Source organism: Dermochelys coriacea, chromosome 4 (genome assembly GCF_009764565.3).
Source record: "Dermochelys coriacea isolate rDerCor1 chromosome 4, rDerCor1.pri.v4, whole genome shotgun sequence".
NCBI lineage: Eukaryota > Metazoa > Chordata > Testudines > Dermochelyidae > Dermochelys > Dermochelys coriacea.
The window spans coordinates 56289081-56307217 of record NC_050071.1 but is presented as its reverse complement, the minus strand read 5'-3'; the positions used below and the strand labels follow the sequence as shown (position 1 = coordinate 56307217).

Genomic DNA, 18137 nt, shown 5'->3' with positions numbered 1-18137 from the left:
CGTAAAATAGGAGTCTGAAGTAAAAGAAGGGTAGCAGATTAAACAGTCACCAGGTTCCATCTTGCTGCCATGGGAAGTAAGGAGGAACTAACTGCAGGAGGGTTGAGGCTGCTCCACCCTTTATCCCCTTGTACAGGAGCATGAGGTGGCACAGGTCACATTCATGGTGCTGACAGCAACACCTAGTTAAAAAAAAAATCCAATCTTTGTGCACCTAAATACTCAAAGAGCCACCTAAGCTTTCATTTACACAAAACAAACAACTCCCTCACCCAACAGTTCAGTCCCCATATGCACAAAGATGGCTTTAGATAATAAATCAAAGGTTTTGTCTACATTAGATAACTGGTTTGTTCCCCCTCAATCACTTGAAATAAATGCACTTTACATTCATACAAAGTGCTTCTTCCTGCAATAATCAGGGGCTCTAAGCAGTGATGAGCTGCCAAAATCTTAACCACCGGTTCCCTCCTCACCTCATGAGGGGGTTGTGGCCCGCACCCACCCCTCGGGACCCCTGCCTCATCCAACCCCCTCCCCTGTTCCCTGACTGCTCCTGGAACCGGGCAGGAGGGTCTCGTGGGCCACTTCGTTATCCCACCCCTAAGAGCCAGAGGTACTTGCCAGAGTGACGAGGTGGGGAGTCCCGGCGGTGCTTACCTGGGGCGGCTCCCGGGAAGCATCCGACAGTCCCTCTGGCTCCTAGAGGCGGGGGTAGCGTAGCTGGGGGGGGGGGGAACAGGGGGAGCAGCGGCTCCCCCCACTGATCACATCAAAAGTGGCGCCTTAGGCGCCGACTCCATGGGGGCTCCGGGGCTGGAACACCCATGGGAAAAATTTGCTGGGTGCAGAGCCCCCATCGGCAGCTCCCCACCCTGCGCCTGGCCCCAGCTCACCTCCACTCCGCCTCTTCCCCCGAACACGCCACCCCCCCCCCCCACGGCTTCCCGCAAATCATATGTTTGTGCAGGAAGCTTGGGAGGGCTGAGAAGCAGGTGGTGGCTTCGCGCTCAGGCCCAGGGAGGCAGAGGCGAGTTGGGGCAGGGAGCGGTTCCCCTGAGCGCCTCCCTCGCCCTGGTTACCTGCTGCGGTGCAGGTGGCCCTCCTCGCAGCCCCTCGCCCCAGCTCGCCTCCACCTCCCTGGGCCCGAGCGCAAAGCCGCTGCCTGCTTCTCAGTCCTCCCCGGCTTCCCGCACCAACAGCTGACTCAAAGGAAGCTGGGGGGGGGGGGCTGTACCGGGCGCGGAGAAGCAGAGGGAGGTGGAGCTTAACTCAGGGGCAGAGGCGAACTGGGGCCAAGGTAAGGAGCTGCCGGTGGGTTCTCTGCACCCACCAAATTTTCACCGTTGGTGCTCCAGCCCTGGAGCACCCACAGAGTCAGCGCCTAAGGCGCCACTTTTGGCCAGTTCTAAAAGGGCTTCTAAATTTAACAACTGGTTCCAGCAAACTGACCAGCTCACCACTGGCTCCAAGGGATGTTCCAAACAGGCCTTGATTTTTAGGGATAAACAACTGAGTCTGAATCATTTCAATGCCCATGCAGATCAAGCTGCTTGATAAAGTGTTTAAAATAGTTCTCCCACCATTGGGGGGCAGGGAATGCTGGGAATAGAGCTATCAGCTGCAGCTCACAGCTGCCTTTGCCAACAAACCTTCCGCAGTTCACCAGTTCAACACTCCTGCCATTCCACTCTCCACCTATTGAAATACTCGCCACTCCATAGGTCTCTTCAGCTTTTCCTCCAACCCCCAAACTCGTGTCCACAGCCATTCAGCCACCTGTGGTTTGGTGACTGCAAGCCCCATTCTGAAGGTTCACCTGGGGTTGATCAAATTGTAACCTGTACTTATTAAACCAGGGATAGTCTATTTTTTTGTCAAGGTCCAAGATCTCTTGATCAAGGTATAGTCAAGGTTCAGACTCCAGAGAAAAATAATAAAAACAACAAAAATAATAAATAATAAGTAAATAAAAAGATTTTGGAGTCCATTCAAAAACACCTGGCAGTCTGGATTTGGCCCCCAGTCTGCCTATTGACTACCCCTGTACTAAGCCAACTGTGGTTTGCTAGCTGGTGAGAGCATTAGCATGATGATAAAGGTCAATTCTAGGAGATATCAGTCCAAGATGGCTCCACTGTCCCTTGCCCCATTACTGACTCCCAGCCTCAGGAAGGTGCCCACTTTCTCTGCTACAGCTCTGTTCTATTAAAGAGAGCAAGCACTAGTTGAACAACATCCTGCCACCCAAAAAAAGGCAGAGAACCCAGTCTTCCCACCTGCCAGTTAGCCAGGAGATTGAGAAGGGGGAACGCTAGTGGAGAAATAGGGCCTTTTCTGTGGGAACATTATGAGGGGCTTAGGTGCTCCTCCCCTCACTAATCTGCTCTCAGTCCACATGCCACAGGTCATCTGCCAGATGAGGACACAAGTGGGTAGCATTTCTCGTTGGGAGAATGGGAAGAAGTGGAAATGGGTGAATGGTCAGGAAGGGACTCTCAGCCAGTAAACTATGGGAAGTTCACTGGCAGATTTGTCTGAGGCTTTAGGACAGTTACATCAAAGCTAAGTTCTAGGTGCGCTACAAATGTTAATGATGGTGTACCCAACTATGTCAGGTATCCGATTACATCTAACAGGGCTTTATGCAGTTCTATATACACAGCAGGATACATAAGCCAGGGACATATTTATGAACCATCTGTTAACAATAAGAATGGATTGGAAGAAAAAAAACCTGAAAATTTTCAAAAGTCAATACTTTTTCCATTGGAAATAAAGCTCATATTTTCCAGTCAGCTCAACTGACTGTTATATGGAAAATAGCTGTGTGTGGATTCAGCCGTATTATTACCTTCTTACAAATTCAATAAGAAAAAAAGTGGTTCAGTCATTCTACAGCTACTTGTGAACAAAAGCAGTTAATTAGAATTTTTTTTTCAAAACTATCTTGAACAAGTTATTCACCTCAAACAAACAAGTCAATAGGTCTGAAACCGAACTGATAGGTGACTAGAGAAGTTATGCGATGCTTCTAAGTCCAACAATTCAATTCATCAGGATAGTAACTGAACTGGTTACCCTAAAACTACATCCAAACAAAAACACAGAGCCAGTTTAAAATACAAGTAGACGTTTTTCTAATTACCTTTTGCAACACTTAAATTGCAAGCACTTGTAGAATGATTATTACAATAAGACAGCACTGCAATACAATTGTGTATTTATATACAAAAACATTTCAGTCATCAAAATACATGGTCCACATCCATATTTTAATAATTATAGGCGAACATGATTTCTTTGAAATGATACAGGGTTTGCCACTACTAGTCCCTCTGACATATAAAGATGGCTTTGCTGTGTATAGAGAAAAATGGGGAGGGAAGTCGCACCTTTCTGGGGTTTTTTTTGTTTTGTTTTTATTTATTTTAATATCAAATCTCAGGTTCTCCCTTCTCTCTCTTAGCTAGAAACTCTGGTATATTCGAGACTAACAAAGATTTCCCTCCCAGCAAATGGAGGTATAAAAAGTGTTCTTTTTAAACTGGCAGTTCATTCAAATGCCCCAATCAGGATCAGGATCCCACCTGTGTTAAGAGAGGTGCAAATACACGGGGATGACACTACGCCTGGCCTAAAGAGTTTACAATTGAAAAATTATTAGACAAAATTTCAAGGAAGCAGAAAATATATTTAAATAAATTTGAGGCCATTTTCACAGATTACAAGTGGCAAAAAAAAGTGTTACTTTAAAGGTGACCTAAAAAGCAAAAGCGATTGCTTCCTAAATTTCCTTATGAGAAAAATCGAAAAGGCCTTGAAAAAGGCAGGAGGTGGTTTATCAATTCCCTGGACTCTGCAGTACTTGATAGTCATTAGCTTACAGTGGTAGATGATCATCATCAAACGACTCACTCCTCCCTCTTTCCTCCATTAGCAGATGTTTGTAGTAAAGCCAGCCTTTGTTTTTAAGAGGACTCTGAAATGGATTCTTAAAAGTTCTGCCAGCAATTTTAAAATTAGTTTCCTTTTCTTTTAAGTAGCAAGAGAAAAGCTTTTCTACCAATCAGAAGGCAAATAAATGTAACAGTATTATTTTGAAAAAAGTAAATATGTTCTACTTTAGTCCAGGTCCACACATGGAAGCTTCTTGTGGCAAAACTGCACTTTTACCAGTACAGCTATATCAGTTCCATTTAGGCCATGTCTACACTGCGCTTTCATCACTACAACTTTTGTTGCTCAAGGGTATGAAAAAGCCACCCCCCTGAACAACAAAAGTTGACAAAGAAAAGCACCGGTTTGGACAGCGCTTTGTGGGCGGGAGACACTCTCCCGGAGATGAAGCTACCGCCTCTCATTCAGGGTGGTTTTATTTTGTCGCCGGGAGAGCACAGCTGCACCATTGTAAGGTGCATAGTATAGACATAGCCCTACACCTCATCATATCTCTAACAGAAGTAGCTATGCCAGCAGAAGTCTGCAGTATTGACCTGGCCTCAGTGGATGTTTTAAGGAGCTGCAGTACTCCTGACTGAAATCTTCATCTCTGACTAGATAATTCCTGTAGCTGTCTTGGGTCAATAACTTAAGTGATATCCAATTATGACAGAGTGCTAGCAGCAGCACCCTGATCACTGATGGTGCTGCAGCATGAAGTAGGCTGCAGGCTCAGCTATGAACAATTAAATACTTTCTACTGCAGGAATGTGAGCACCTGGGTGGTAATTACTGGGCTCATGATGAAAAGGAGGATATAGGTAGAAGGAAGAGGCAGCAAGGGGGAGCTTTCTACAGTGTTAAGTCTGTCCGCAGAAATGATATTCTTAACGAAATATTACGGCTAGCCACAGAACTTGTGCAATTGGCTATAGCTACTGTAATAGTACGGATGCTGGTGCATATAGAGAGAGCAGGCAACAAATTGGCGGACAAAGACAAAAAGTAACATTAATCATGAACAAGTTGACCTAGTAATCCCCTTAGCAAACTGGAATTTAAACACCTAATCAAAAATGAACTAAGGAAGGAATGGCAAGAACTGTGCGCAAATTAAACAAAAAGGGGAAAATTCCGAGAAGTATGTCCTACATTTGACAATGTTGATATAATCAAACGCCATGAGAAGAAGAACAAAGTGGTTCTATTTAGAATTATATCAGGGCATTGTAGTAATTTATTTCTAATTAACATGCACAAAAATAAATTATATATGACATGTAAAGGTCCAGGAAGCAATAGATCCTTTTGGATTGTAAAGACCACACCAATGATAGGAGGTGTTTATATAGAAAAATAAGAAGCCTTAAAGTAACATTTTCCTTGCAACATTTATGAAAAATGCAAGGAAAATGGGACTCAATAGTAAAAGCTTTTCTGCAATTCTTTAAGAACACCAGGAAAGGCATGAGAACCTAAGTTATGAAAAAGTTACAAAAGTACAGTGCATTCGGGGATCACAGACTCAAGAACTAAGTCCGCTACTCCATAAAACCAAAGTAGCAGCTCAGACAGGAAGCTTAGGGCTTGTCTACATCACCAGCCGGATCACGGGCAGCGATCAATCCAGCAGGGGTCGATCTATCGCGTCTAGTCTAGATGCAATAAATCAACCGCCGAGCACTCTCCCGTCGACTCCGGTACTCCACTGGAGCGAGAGACACAGGGGGAGCAGACGGGGGAGCGTCGCTGTCAACTTACCGCAGTGAAGACACCGCAGTAAATAGATCTAAGTATGACTGATTGATTCCCCTCCTCGTGTAGGCCAGGCCTCAGAAAGTGAGCTGTACTGAAGAGGGAGGCTACATGGAAAAAAGCTCTTCCTCCAAGATGCCTGTGTTATGTTTGTATGTGAGAAAAAGTGGAAGTATACAAGGTACATACACATAGTGAAAGGAAAATAGCCTAGATGCATTTATGACCATGAGGTGACAGAAGCAGACTAGACAGCACAGCATGCCGGGTAACTGAGGGAACACCTTGTGACACCAGTACAAGGATTTTTAGCGATAATTCATATTTGCAAGGCACTAGTGCTTCACCTTGTATTGCATTCCACCCCATCTGTACATCCTTGTCTCTTGTTCCTTAGCCAACTGTTTCTCTCTCCCAGAGAGAAACTTTGCCCAAGCTGTTTTTGAATAATCAAACAGTTTAGGTTTCAGAGTAGCAGCCGTGTTAGTCTGTATCTGCAAAAAGAAAAGGAGTATTTGTGGCACCTTAGAGGCTAACAAATTTATTTGAGCATAAGCTTTCGTGAGTTACAGCTCACTTCATTGGATGCATGTTTATCAAACACTTGAGCCCTCCTAAGCTACCATTGTTTTTTGCTCTGGGTTACTAAAGGTCAAACTTTTGTTTTTTAAGTGATCTCTCACCTATCTGTCCAGAAAGCATGCTTCAAGGCTTGAAACTAATATCTGTTTTAAATGTTTCTAAAGAGACTTCTCTAGATTAAGTCTAATGCTAGAAGTTACACAAGCTATAACTTACACGTTTAAGGTAATACAGACAAAAGACTTTTCCTCTGCCTCCTACATCCCAAATGGAAGCACTGAACACACCAACACCAACAGGAATAATAAAGGGCCTATTAAGGATGCTACACTGCAAAACCAGCAATGGGCAAAAATGAAAAACAAGAAGCTGTAATCGTTGAGACAGTAATCTACACAACTAGATTTCCTGAGGTATACCAAAAAGTCAAAATTTACACCTTTCAGAAAAAGTACAGTTCTTCTTTGTATTCACCAGGTCTTCATTCCACATAGTTCTACCAAACAGGTCACTGATATAGTAATATCCTCTATGAACCAATGTAGATCCCATCCTCACTAGCACAAAGCTAATGGAGTTAGATGTCTAGAGATCGAGAAGGAGATTGCAAATCAGGAAACCCTCATCCAATGTAAATTGACATCAACTTCAGTGGCACTGATCTATGCGAACTGAAGAGCTGGTTACACAACTCTGATTTTAAAGCTGATTTAGCTAAACTGTTGGTCTTGAATCCAGAGAGAAAGTTTCTCCAGCATAGACAGGCCCTAGGCACTCTCTTTCCATCTAGCACAACAGAAGCACAATACAGAAAACCAAAGAAAGTGTGCTATCAAATACAAGGACTTCAGGCTCATTGTATATCAAAAGCAGTAAGACCCGAAGACCATAGAAGAATATGGTGTTTTCCACTAGTGAGATAAACCCCATAGTTCACAGAGATTTTGTACTGTTAATCATTTAAGAATTCAAACTGCTTTACTGAAGTGTGTTACTCTGGATGGAATTCTCACAAGAACAGGTTCTCTCTCTGTTTCCTAGTTTTGATCAAGTCAAAAAATATCATTAAAACATCCCTTCACCTTACTCAGCTTCTTGCCAAAAATGAGGAGGAGCACAAAAAATAACCAAAACTTCTTAAGGCTATAAAAGTTGAACGGGCTTGCTCATCCCATCTCTTCACTCCTTATGTTCTCGATGTTTCTCTGAGATTTCTGTACTTAAGGGAACAAAGTTGTCATTTGCCATCATTTTCCCTCCTTGCATCATATACATCCCTGTGAGGAAACCCTCATTTTCTAACTGTCCTACTGCTTTGGTGAGTGACTGAAGGACCAGATAAGAAAAGAGAGACTATCTTAGAAAGACAGGTTTCAGAGTAGCAGCCGTGTTAGTCTGTATTCGCAAAGAGAAAAGGAGTACTTGTGGCACCTTAGAGACTAACAAATTTATTTGAGCATAAGCTTTCGTGAGCTACAGCTCACTTCATCGGATGCATTTGAAGTGAGCTGTAGCTCACGAAAGCTTATGCTCTAATAAATTTGTTAGTCTCTAAGGTGCCACAAGTACTCCTTTTCTTTTTATCTTAGAAAGAGGAAGTATTAAAAATAAATAAATCTACTAGCTCTTCACACTAGACTACATTCCTGTTCCAAAAAAAAAAGCTACAGAAGTGACAAACAACGTATACAAACTTTGCAACAAAAATAAAGTCTTTAGTCTCAAAAGAGAAAAAAAAACTGTTCATGCATGTGTCTTATCTGCTTTGGTGTACAACTCCACACACCTCATAATAGTAGGAATGGGATCAAAATCTTCCCTAATTTAAGATAATGGTCTAGCAGAAGACTAGCTAACACCTTTCTTGTCTCTCACAAAACTGCTCAGCAACTTTAAAAGCACAACTGGGCAAAGAATAAGCAAAAAAATTGTTTTGCAAGCCATTTTTCTTTGTAAAGAAACATGAATGCAAATGTGTTTTGTGATTCTCTGGTATGCTGAGGACCATGGTGGATTAAAGATTTTGCCGCCCTTAGGTCCTGAAATAATTGCATCCCCCTGCCCCAGCTCATCTCCGCTCCGCCTCCTTCCCTGAGCGCGCCTCCAAGTCCTGTTTCTCCCTGCCAGTGCTTGTGCGCGAAACAGCTTTGCGAAGGATGGGGGAAGAGGGGGTAACGTGGCATGCTCAGGAGAGGAGGCGGGGCCAGGGCGAGAATTTAGGAAAGGGGGCCAATAGGGGCAGGGAAGGGGTGGAGTTGGGGCGGGGCCAGGGGCCGTGAACCAGCACCAGAGGAAGCAGCCGCCTCTGGCCGCTCTTATAAATTTGTCGGCCTAGGCATTAATACACCGCTGGCTGGGGATAGCCAGTGGAAAGGGCAGTAAGAAAAAGCATTTTACTTTTCACTATCTTTGTGTGTCATACTTAGACAGACTGATAGGAACTCAGTCTTGCCCCCAAGTTTGTAGAAAATTACTAAAAAAAAAAAAATGATTAGGAAGAACAGCAAGAGATTTAACAGTTTCAGCCAGTCCTAGATTCAATTCTTGCTCAGCTATGCTTTGGAAACAAATATGAGAGCCTCCTTTCCACTGTATCTAGGAAATAAGCAAGTAGCAACCTGTACATTTTTTTATCCATTAATCAAATCTGCTTTACATGAGAGTCTTTAGTCATGAGTGCATGCAAGGTAGGAAGTTTTCAATTTTAACTACTTTCCACCTCAAGCCTCACTGAAACCCAATTACATAAAGAGTGCAATGTATTGGTAGAATAAAGATAAATATGCAGTTCATTAACACATGAATGTGAACAAACACAGCAAGTGTTTCCCCTCCTCCCCCAAACACGTTTACATGTGGAAACCACAACAGGATTCTTCAGACACATTTCACATCTAAGCCAACTTTCCTGCTTTAAAAAAAAAAAAAAAAAAAGGGCTAGGTACTACAGTTTACTTTGATTCATTTATATATAAATGATTCTCTACCTAAATAATTTCATTGAGTCATCTTTCTATTTGACCTAATTAGAGCAGGTTTAACATTAAACACTGCAGATTTTAGGCAGACAATTCATGTACATGCACACTAACATGGCATATTTAAGAAGTACAAGAAACTCAAAGATTTACTCTAACCTAACATAGTGAATTTAAAATAAGCCTCTACTGTAGAATATGCTACATATGCAATGTGCTGCAAATACTGCTAATTTAATGAGTACTTGTGGCACCTTAGAGACTAACAAATTTATTTTCTCTAAGGTGCCACAAGTACTCCTTTTCTTTTTGCGAATACAGACTAACACGGCTGCTACTCTGAAATCTGCTAATTTAATGTCTTATATAAAATGTTTAAAATATTCATATTATACAAGTTTGAAATGATATTAGTATTTGATTCTTCAATGTGTCTAATTGTGTGCATAAATAAGACTATAATCACATAACAGTAGCTAGTACCAGCTCTATTTGTCCTTCCCCAATTCATCTATATTTTTTCCTGTAATTAAAATGGCCTCAGCAGTCCTAACAATATACTGTGGCCTTATCCACACACAGAAATTGCATTGCTTTAATGAGTTAAAAAACCCCAATTCAGCTAAATCAGTGCAAAGCCCATATATTAGCATAAGCTAACCTGATATAACCCAGTTGAAAAGTATGCCTACGCAGGGCTTGCACTGGTTTAAATAAGTAAGTTTCTAAACAGATTTTAGTTAAATTGGTTCAATTTATAGGATTAGACAATGCATTACAAAAGTTGGCTCTAAATTCTGATACTCAATTTATACTTTTATCTGTAAAAAAAAATAAAAATCAAATACTGCATTTGGACTTTGCTTATCACAAACGTTTTGTACCCAGAGGTAAGGTCTGTCAGCTTGAAGCTGTTCACAGTCACTCCCCTATTCAACCACATTATTGAGTGAGGAGCGGGAAAACAAATGAAGCACTATCAAATTATCAAGATAAACCTTTTTAAATGCATACCCATTTCTAAGTCACGCAATAATATTCTAATCACTTTGGTGTAACATTTTTAATAATTTCAATGACAAAACTTGCAAGTTAAATAAATATTTTAATTTATAATTTAGACTATCTGCGTTAGACAGTTCTAAGTAAGACTGTCTGCATTAACATATTTAGATAATCAGATCTGTTGCCATGTAGGAAAAAAGTCCCTCTTCTAAGCATAAAAATATGAAATAATGCTTTAGAAATTACTGGTGAACCACATTAATGATTTATTCATATGCCAAGTCAGCAGTAACACTTGCCTTTGGATAATACTGCTCTGAACAGTACCTAAATATAATTTTATAAAGGCATGTTTAAAAATGATTTTCTTTTCTCCTTGTATTCCAGACAAGGCCATGTCTACAGGAGGAAACTGACCAGAACAGCTCCAGTATAATTTAGGGGTTCTGGAATAACTCCCCATATGGACACTTTATTCCCGAATAAAAGCAATTTTATTCTGTAATAGTAACTTCACTTCCAAAATGGAGTAATTATTCCACAATAAAGTCACTTTTATTTCAGAATAGTGTCCACATGGGGGGGAGGGGGAGGGCAGGGGTCATTCTGGAATAGCTAAATAAGAATAAGTTTGAGTAGCAACCGTGTTAGTCTGTATTCGCAAAATGAAAAGGAGTACTTGTGGGGCCTTAGAGACTAACAAATTTGTGCCACAAGCACTCCTTTAAATAAGAATAGTTATTCTAGAATAAATGCCAGTCAATTTCCCCATAAATCTACAACAGAAATTTAACTGAACAAATAAACACTTTCCACCGATCTAGGATCTTAATTATCTTGCAACTGTTTAACATGCCAGGTATTTCATGCACAATATTGCTACACTAGGCAGTCCTGGAGTCATATCACCACAATGTTAAACTGCCATTTCAATGGAAGAAAAGTACAGAGGTGGTGCACCAGTGGCCATATTGTTAATATTAAAAGATCCCAGGCAAAAAAGGCATGGCTGTGCAATTAAGTATGTAGTTCAATGCTCTGTACTATGAGCAAAGGCTGAAGGAAGTGGTAATGTTTAGTTTGGAAAAGAGGAGATGGGGGGGCTGATATCCATCATCAGATACTTGAAAGGCTGCCATTAAAAAAAAAAGGGAGAAAAGGTGTTCTTTTGCCACAAAGGACAGGACAAGAGACAATGGGTTCAAACTACAGCATAGCAGATTTAGATTTAATCTCAGGAAAAACTTCCTAACTGTAAGAACAGTAGGACAATGGAACAGACTGCCCAGGGAGGTTGTGGAAGCTTCTTCATTGAAGGTTTTCAAAAGGAGGCTAGATCTTCTTGGATGGTTTAGACAAAAATCCTGCATCTTGGTAGGGGGTTAGACTAAACCAGTGGTTCTCAACTGGGGCACTCCAAGCAGGTTTTATGGGGTCCACCAAGCAGGACCAGCATTACACTCGCTGGATCCAGGGCAGATAGCCACAGCCCCACTGCAGGGGGCTGAAGCCCAGGGCCCTGAGCCGCAACACCTGAGATGGAAGCAGAAGCCTGAGCAACTTCGGTTTGCGGTGTCCCGTGGCGTGGAGCCCCTGGCAATTGTCCTGCTTGCTACCCCTTAACGCAAGCCGTGGCTTTTATATGCAGAAAACCAGTTATGGTGGCACAGCTGGGCTGTGAAGTTTTTATAGCATGTCTGGGGGGCCTCAGAAAGAAAAAGGTTGAGAACCCCGGGACTAGACGACCATTGCAGTCCCTTCTAATCCTTTGTTCCCCCAAAGACTAGTTATGAGAACCACACTTCACCATCTGCCTTTGATCCAATTCAATTATGGGGCACATTTTAGAGCAAACAGAAATGTGCAAAAAACCGAAGTCACACTGGATAAGTCTACACTGCATCTGGGAGTGCACCTCCCAGCCCAGCTCCACAGGCTTATGCTAGCAAGGCTCACACTAGCACATTAAAAATTGCTGTGCAGCTGGGGCTGGAGTTCAGGATCTCAAGCCTGGGGTGGGACCACTGCCTGAGAGGCTACATCAAAGCAACATCTGTCTACACAGCTATTTTTAGTGTGCTAGCACAAGCCCCAATTCCACAGGTCTGTGGATCCAGCCTGCGAGGCTCATTCCCAGATGCTGTGTAGACATACCCTTAAATTCTCCTAATCTGGGCTCTTTTGCATTTCTTAGAATTGGACTGTTTATTTTATGAAGCGTTTGGCTTTTCTTCCCTAAAAGACAGTTTCCTTTATGCAAACGAACATTTGTTCTCCATTGAGATTGTACATCTCTGTAGTCAGCCATTACCAGTAAAATTCTGTCCCTCTTCCCCCTCCATACTTCACCCTACAAGGGAGTATTATCTTTAAAGCCAGAGGCCTGTTCTACACACAGTTCTTGTGCTGGTATAACTATTTCAGTTTGGGGTGTAATTTTTTTTACCAAGATATTTATAACACTACAACCCTTTATGTAGGTAAGTTATATCAATACAAAGGGGCCTTATACCCATGTGGCTTATGCCCCTTCCCATATACTGTCATAACTGTGTCCACACCAGGGAGGTTATACTGCTTTAACTGTAGTGGTTGCAACTTGTGTTTAGATGAGCCCTAAGGCACTGACATCTTAACAAATCAACAAAGTTTTTGTTTTAAAATGTACTTTTGTTTGGCTTAAAAAAAAAAAAAAACACACATTTAGAAATTCAAGAACAGGAATCAGAAGATCTTTATAAAGAACAGGGTGGTTCCAATTATTTCAGATATCCTTACACACACACACACACACACACACACACAAAGAAAGTAAAAGGGCTATCTGAACATTAGTATTCAGAATAGTTCTAAAGGAACTGGAATGGAAAAAGACAGTATAACTGGGCAAGTCAGTCATAAAAAAATAAACCACAAATAAAAAGAACATTAGAAGAGTCACTTCATTAACCACAAGACAGTCTTTGTGACCTCATGTCCATTTTCACAGGTTTTACAGTTCTCCTTTCAATAAGGTTATTTCATTAGTTTGTTTCACCACAGCACAAGAGAGCTCCTTATCCACATTTTACAAATATTTCTCTGAAAAATGGGCTTCAATGCTTTACTTCCAGCTCAGAAAGTAGCTTACCTAAAAGGGCATCTTGTTTTGATCTGACTGAACCTGTAGTCTGGTCTCTTCAATCTTCCTGTAATATTCTATTGATTTTTTAGTGCTTTCTATAGCCTCTCACAAATCCATTTTAATCTGTAGTTATCACAGATAAATACAGATGGATGCAAAAATAACTAGTTTCTCCCAATTAGAGATCATATATGATACAGTGATGATCACACAAGTCAAACCAGACAGCATTTAAGTCTACCACCACAAAAATACCAAACCAAAGGACACAGATAAGAGTCACAAGCAGGATTTGCCATGTGTGCATTGTGAAGCTTTTACTATCAGTACAAATAGCAAGAAGATTTAAGATGCTTAACATACAAAACACTTAGTTTATGCCATTAGAAACTAGTATGCCACAGATAAAAACAGATTTTTTTTCCTGTAAATAGTTTAAAAATCACAGTTGCCTTAACTAAGGAAAGTAGTGAGCTATTGACAAGCAGGATTTAAAATCAATTAGTTTTAAAATAGGTTTGGTCATACAATTCAACATATGATCAAGACATAGTATACCACTCAGTTCTACAGAACCATTTCAACAGAGATACATTCAGAATCACTACTTCTAGTAGGGTAAAGATCACTAGTAGACTGGACAGAGTGTTAAACCATTTGTCTGCTTTCACCACTTTGCTGTTGGATTGTGTAGTCAGCAAGTAAAGCCTGATTATTTTTGAACCTCGGGAACTGTATAAAATTCAGCTTTTCCCTCACCCAATAAGAGAGATATGGTCATTCTCTATTTCAATTGTTAATGACTGGGAGAAGGAGGTTAATAGTCAGGGTACCTCTGCTCACATATTGCTCTTCATAATTTCAAATTCTCTTTATATAAAATGTTTGAAGTTAAACACATGGTGCTCTCTGCATCACCCATTTTTGAAGTATAACAGGCCATGCCACTCATGCTTGCTTTGGTGCCCCCATAATGTGGTTTAATTATGATGACTGAACTAATAGGCTCGTATCACAGACTTTTACAGGTTGACCCCATGTCATTCTGATGTATCATTTTGCACCAGTTCAGTGCTGTAAATCAATTTAAGATCTCCAGAAGGCTGAAAAGGCTGGTAATGATGCTTTCTCTGCAGTCCCTGGGGACTCCACATTATACACAACTTACATTATTTATAAAGCTGAGAGGATGCCTCCATTAGCCTTATAAGACTACAGAAATGAAGGCTTTTGTATACACACAACTTGGACTGGGTAGTGCATACTACTGTATTTTAAATATGACAACATTCAAGCTTATTTCCTATTTTTTTTTTAAAAAAAAAACGTACATGACTTCAGTCTTTAATTTGCACCCATAAAGTGGCTCAGAATTTAAGGAGGGTCTGTAAAAATCACTCCACTATACACTAAAAAAGGCATAGCAATGTTATTAACCATTGCATCGCTTTTCTTTACATTTCATCCCTTTAGGTACTAGTTTGAACTCAACACTATATTTATCAACTTCCAAACACTTGAATTGATAGACACTGCTTATACAGAAACTGAAGGATCTCAAGCTGTTTATCCAGTCTTTTTCCTACACTGTACTGGATCAAAGAGTACACAAAATGAAAAGTAGACAGGATAGCATAAGGAAAAAAGTGTATTTGATTACATACCAAGGGAATGGAGGGGTCAAAACTAAAGCAAGGACAAATCCCTACCTTTAGGGTAACCTGATCTTGCCTTGAACTGATCCTTTTTGGAGACCGTGTAAGGGTCCTGGATCACCCAACTCCAGAGAAATCTCTGTCAAGCCCCAAGTTGGTTTGAAATGAATTACAAGAGGAGAGTCTGAACAACAGCACAGGATTATCAAATATATGGGTTAAGTATTATTCATCTTAACATTAAAAAACCCTAAAGACAGCCACTGTAAAGGAGTCACAAAAATGATTTAATATTTAAACAAGGAGCAATGAGAATCTTCTACCAACTGCCCTGCACAGTACTCCTGTCCAGATTGATATTTTTTTACATTGTGAGTTGCAACTGGAAGCAAGCCGCCAATAAATTTAATGTAGTAGTTATAGACAAGATTAAAATCAGTTTTAACACAGCAAGTTCCTTTACAGGATTCACTCACTGTTTGACACACTGAGGTGTGGGCACTTGACCACATGAAGACTAGCAGAATTTGAGGTGTCTGCTTATAAAGAAAAATAGTTTCTGTGGGTTGTTAGCCTCAGTTTTGAGCTTCATGTTGTGTAATGTACAAAATCCCAAACAAGCTAAGTCTTACAGGGAAGGAGAAGTCAGAAGAGGCAAGAGTTGACAGTTTTTATGTAAAAAGAAAAAGGAGTACGTGTGGCACCTTAGAGATTAACAAATTTATTTGAGCATAAGCTTTCGTGAGCTACAGCTCAATTTATTTGAGCATAAGCTTTCGAAAGCTTATGCTCAAATAAATTTGTTAGTCTCTAAGGTGCCACAAGTACTCCATTTCTTTTTGCAGACACAGACTAACACGGCTGCTACTCTGAAACCAGTTTGTGTGTGTAGAGTGGTCTGAAACATAACCTTTTACCTAAAATGCTTATTTCTAGAAACATCATATTCTACTATGTCTGCCATAAACTAAGGATGGGTATATATTTGCTTCTATTTGAAATATACACCAATGGAAAAAAAAAAAAAGCAGAATTTGATGTTTCTGACAATCTAATATTCCACCCAAGAGAAAGGTTGTGCCCATTCTTAGATGCACTGAACATCAGTTCTTTTTCCTAAATCTATCTTCCAAAAAGTAAACTACAAATAAGCATATGCTCTACAAGCAAACTGCAAAACCAGCCTGTACATCTTCTGTAATTTTATAAACTGCTAACAAAGGGACAAATATCTTACTCAATCAAAACTCCCACTGACTTCATTAAAAATGATAGGGTCTGGCCCAGCTACTTTAGAAAGCATGATTGAACACTTGCACATGGACATATCTTAATAAAATTTAAAGATACATCTATAGCTGGATAATCTCATTCTGTAAAGTAGAAGTAAATTGAAAATCACATTGAGAGAAGAAAAATCATGTGCATCCAAACCTCCTAATAATCAGAAGAATTTTAAGTGAACTTTCTTTGACCTCTAAACAAATCTTGTTGCAAAAAGCAAATCCATTAGGAGGAATAAGGATTTGGATTAGCCAAGTCATTAGAGAAATGCTTTTCCCAAATAAAAACAAAAGGGCATTTGCCTTACGTTAGCCAGAGCTTTACAGGAACTGTTGCAAGTTTCTCCCACTTGGCTTTGAACACAATGGGGCCAGGACAAAAGTCTGAAGCAGCCGAAGCCCCAGGAATAGGGTTGTCTAATGAGAGAGGGGGAAAGGGAGAGAGGAAGAGGGAAGGAGAGCGCTCTTGGCGGCTCTATTTTTAATTCCTCCAGCCCAACGAAGAAATCTACCCAGAAACTTTAAACCAAAGAAGGCAGCAAAGCAGAAAGCACGGAACTCACAGGTTTCTCTCCGGGCGCCCGCAGAGACGCCATCATGGGGGAGAAAAACCCTGTCCCCCCTCCAAAAAAATGAAAATAAAAAAAAAAAAAAAACCCCGCCCCTCCTTACCCCAAATCGGGGTGAAAAGAAGAAGCCCGGACCCGAGCCTGAGGTTGGAAACAACCGGGGGAAGGGGGAGCAACAAGGCAAAGCGCAGCCACCATTCAAACCACTTCCCTGGCTGCAGCAAGCCCTGCCCGGCCCCGACCAGCCAGCAAGCCCCAGGACGCGCGGAGGGCCCCCGCCCAGGCACAGGAGCCGGCTTGGGAGAGGGCAAAGAAGCGCCAAGTTGTTACCGGCGGCGAAGCGGGCAGAGGGGGGCGGCGAACGCCGCGGCCGCGGGCGGGCTCCCTCCGTCCTCCCCGGGCGGCTGCTGTGGCGGCTCCAGCCGCCAGGCAGCCCCGCACTCGCTCTGCCTCTGCGCCTGGATTGATCTGGTCTCGCTGGCGTCAGGCAGTCGGAGCCGCCCAGCCTCCACTTACCCCACTGCCAATATAACACACACACCAGGCCGCCGAGGGATCCTCTCCAAATTCCCACCCCCGCCGGCAGCTGCAGCTGCCTTGGGGCCCCTCTACCAAGTCCTGGGTCGTGCTCCTCCTGCATTGCCCGGCTTAGTTAGGTTTGTTCGCGCCGGCCTCCAGCGTTCAAAAACCACGAAAGTGACTTTAAAAGCACGGTTTAATTAAAAAACCACCACCACCAGTAGTATATTCGGGCTACCTTTTTATTTTCCATCTGGTTTCGTAGTCTACAGGGTACACTTGCTTCACGTTTTCAAATGTGGCCCTGCAAACGTGCGGGCTGTATTTTCCACCAAATGCATCCGATGAAGTGAGCTGTAGCTCACGAAAGCTTATGCTCTAATAAATGGGTTAGTCTCTAAGGTGCCACAAGTCCTCCTTTTCTTTTTGCGAATACAGACTAACACGGCTGCTACTCTAAAAAATGTATAGCTTTAATAAAATTAATTATTATTGCAGCTGATAGTCTCACAACAATCTCGTGTTTCCAGAAGTTGTGGCCCTGATTCTGCAGTGTAGTCCATGCTTGGGCAGAGATTCCCCACCACAGAGGAGCAGAACAAAGGTGGTGAGGAAGGAGACTGAGAGCCTGTCTATACAGTGAAATTGCCTGGCATAATTTAACCTTCATAATTATATTGCTATGGTAAAGCCAGTAAATTTCCCCATGGGCAGCACAGCATTGG

At 41.7% G+C, this 18137-nt stretch overlaps 1 protein-coding gene across 5 annotated transcripts in view; it reads right to left on the bottom strand.

The window, feature by feature from the left end:
* SMAD1 (SMAD family member 1) overlaps positions 1–17518 on the bottom strand; it is a 65539-nt gene extending 48021 nt beyond the window's left edge. The window contains exon 1 of one of the 5 annotated variants that reach the window (XM_038400027.2): positions 17410–17518. The gene's annotated coding sequence lies outside the window, so the exon portion shown is untranslated. The other 4 variants (XM_038400025.2, XM_038400028.2, XM_038400026.2 and 1 more) reach the window with 4 other exon arrangements.
* Positions 17519–18137: the final 619 nt, after the last annotated feature.